Source organism: Pan troglodytes, chromosome 5 (assembly GCF_028858775.2).
Source record: "Pan troglodytes isolate AG18354 chromosome 5, NHGRI_mPanTro3-v2.0_pri, whole genome shotgun sequence".
Classification (NCBI taxonomy): domain Eukaryota; kingdom Metazoa; phylum Chordata; class Mammalia; order Primates; family Hominidae; genus Pan; species Pan troglodytes.
In genome coordinates this window covers 177,806,958-177,810,373 of record NC_072403.2, presented here as the reverse complement: position 1 = coordinate 177,810,373, position 3,416 = coordinate 177,806,958, and the positions used below count along the sequence as shown (strand labels likewise).

Below are 3,416 nucleotides of genomic sequence, written 5' to 3'. Positions count from 1 at the left end.
TTAGTCTTGTTTCTTCATGTGCTTAGTTTTTTAGTTATACCTATTTTTTTCCAAATGCTGTCACAGATCTGTCCCAGAACTGACAGTAGAGTTTCCAACCGTATTCCAAACATGTTTTAAAGCATGCGATCAGCTCCATGAGCTTTCACCTGGAGCATCTGCCCCACCACCCACCCGGGTTACACCTGTTGCACACCTGTCACACACTTATTGTGCTGGAACCTCCTGTCACCCTCCTTCTGGGAAGCTCCTTTGCTGCTCCCAGTATCTCATGCTTTCCCTTTGTTAAGACTAGATTGAAAATGCATCCTACCACAACATTTTCAACCAGTACAGAATTCCAGGTGAAAATCGTGTTTCATTTGAATTCTTGTCATTTTGTTACACTGTGTCCTACTGTCCAACAATGCTGTTAAGAAATAGAATACCATTATTCTTCCCTTTTCTTCCTGCTGGCTGCTTTCCCTCTCTGGGCACTCTTGGGTTCTGTTTTGGATCCCTGCCGATAATGAGCTTCACAGGAACGTTCCTGGGGCCAGTCTCCTTCCATCCATTGCCCCAGTGTGTGCTGTGCCATTGAACATGAGACTCCTGGACTTCAGCCCTAGGTGATTTTCCTGTGTTACTTCTTTAATAATTTCTTTTCCTCAGTTGCTTTTTTTTCTGTGCTGAATTAATCCTCAAAGTTTCTTATTTTTTCTGTCCTTTTGCTGGTTTTGTTCTATTTTCTGGGGAATTTCTTCAATTTTATACTTCCAACTATTGGTTTTTAAAATTTGTAATATTCCATTTTCAATTTCCAAAACCCCTATATTGTTCTTCACTTGCTTCTTTTATAACATTCTTTTATTTTAACATGAATGCAATATCTTTTCTTTTTCCTCTGAGAATATTATAGTTTTAACAACTTTTTTTTCCTCCCTGTATGGTCTCTTTCCAAGTTTCCTTTTACTGTTTATTATTTTAGCCTCAGTCATTCTTGTTGGAAGCTTTCCTTGGTTATCTTGTTATCCTTAGCCATTCCTTCCTATGTAAGAGCAAGGCACTAAAATGCAGATTGGAAACTATGGTGAGGGGTGGAGGGATGACTCCCTAAACTTCAATAACTGCAGGTCTTTTCTTTTGTACAGTTCAGCTTCTCCAGGAAACACTCTCCTGTGTCTCGTCCAGGGGGAAAAGGTAGGGGTTCGGGTATATACACACAAGCCTGCATTCTAGGACAGGAAGAGAGCGGGGAGGTTGGGGCAATCAGTGGGGGAGAGGAGTGCTTCACAGTCAGATATGTTGATTCTCATTGCATCCTGTTCTATCTAGACCCTCGTCCGTTCACTACACACAGTGTGTCTGAGTCCAGAGTCCGTCTGGTTTAGTTTCTCTAAAGCATAAACCCTTTGTTTCTTCTGGGGATTTGGGACAGTGTGTTATAAACAAAATTTATTTTCATCTATTTATGATAATGTATTTTTTCAAGAATTTTCTTTTAGTGCTCGCTCTGGCAGCACATTTACTAAAATTGGAACTACACAGAGATTAACCAGGTCCCTGCACAAGGATGACATGCAAATTCATGAAGTATGACACATTTTTAAAAATAACTTGAAATGGACCACTATGCAACTCTTAGAAGAAAACATAGGAAAAAAGCATCAAGACTTTGAATTTGGGAATTTGATATGATATCAAAAGCAGAGGCAACAAAAGAAAACAATAAGGTGGATTTTATCAAAATTAAAAACTTTTGTGCGTCAAAGGACACAATCAACAGAGTGAGAAGGTAACCCACGGAACGGGAGAAAATATTTATGAGTCATATAACTGATAAGGGATTGTTATGCAGCTTATGTAAAGAATTCCTGCAACTCAACAACCACAAAAAAACCCCAGACATCCTGATTCAGAATGGGCAAAGGACTTGAGTAGATGTTTCTCCAGAGAAGATGGCACATGAATAGCAGCTCGACATCCGCAGACATTACCACTCCCCACCCATGAGGATGGCTGTGATTGAAACAAAACAATAAATAAGACAGACAAACTGGAACCCTTGTGCATTGCTGGTGGGAATGTAAAACAGTGCAACCATCGCAGGAAACAGTTGCCAATTCCTCAAGAGATTAAACATAGAATTACCAAATAATCCAGCAGTTCCATTTCTGGATATATACTCAAAAGAAATGAAGGCAGGATTTCAAAATGACATTTATACACTTTTTTTTTTTTTTTTTTTTTTTTGAGACGGAGTCTGTCTCTGTAGCCCAGGCTGGAGTGCAGTGGCATGATCTAGGCTCACTACAACCTCCGCCTCCCAGGTTCAAGCAATTCTCCTGTCTCCGCTTCCCGAGTAGCTTGGATTACAGGCACAAGCCACCACGCCCAGCTAATTTCTGTAGTAGAAACAGGGTTTCATCATATTGGTCAGGCTGGTCTCAAACTCCTGACTTCAGGTGATCCACCCACTTTGCCTCCCAAAATGCTGGGATTAGAGGCGTGAGCCACTGTGCCTGGCCTGTACACATTTTTATAGCAGCATTATGACAAAAGCCCAGAGGTAGAAGCAAGTCAAATGTCCCTCAGTGGAGGAGTGGATACACAGATTGTAGTGTGCCCATCCAGTGAAATATTACTAAGCCTTAAAAAGGAAGACAATTCTGACACAGGCTACAACATGGATGAATCTTGAGAACATTGTGCTAAGTGAAATAAGTCAGTCACATAAAAAACAAATACTGTGCATTCCACTTCCATGACACACCTAGAGAAGTCAATTGTATAGCAACAGAAGGTAGAATAGTGGTTTTCAGAAAATGAGGGGAGAGGAATGGGAAATTAGTGTTTAATAGGGACACAGTTTCCATTTTGCAAGATGAAAAGTGTTCTGGAGATGGACGGTGGTGACGGCTGATCAGTGTGAAGGTACTTAATGCCACAGTCTAAAATGCTTACAATGATGAATTTTATGTATGTTCTTACCATGATTTTAAAAGTAATTTTCTTTAAAAATCAAGAATAGCCATTGCAAATAAAAGATTTTGGTTCTTAGACATCTCATTCCATTTAGACACTCAGAGCCATCCTTAGTTCCTCCTCTCCCTTGCTTTTCTTCATAACAGAATTCTCTTGATCCACACCCATGACCCCTTTTTCCTAAATGTGGGGGGAAATAAAGGTCTTCCATTCTTCTTCAGGGCTTTACGCCTTAATCCTTCATCCAAATGTTGTCCTCACTCTGCTCTTCCCAAACAGGCTCGTTTCTCCAGTATTCCGTTGAAACTGCTCCCAAGTCACTGATGGTGCTAATCATCAACTCCAATATCTTTTTCTTAGAACAAATCCTTTAAAGCATGCTTACAGCAAATGATACCACTGCCTCTGCCTTCCTATTAGAAGATAAGGTGTGCAGTCAGTTTCAGATCCTT

General features: G+C 40.3%; 1 non-coding gene across 1 annotated transcript; it reads left to right on the top strand.

The window, feature by feature from the left end:
• Positions 1 to 1,483: 1,483 nt before the first annotated feature.
• LOC112209585 (U6 spliceosomal RNA) lies at positions 1,484 to 1,587 on the top strand. The gene has a single exon (XR_002944421.1). It is a non-coding gene; the product is annotated as a U6 spliceosomal RNA (small nuclear RNA).
• Positions 1,588 to 3,416: the final 1,829 nt, after the last annotated feature.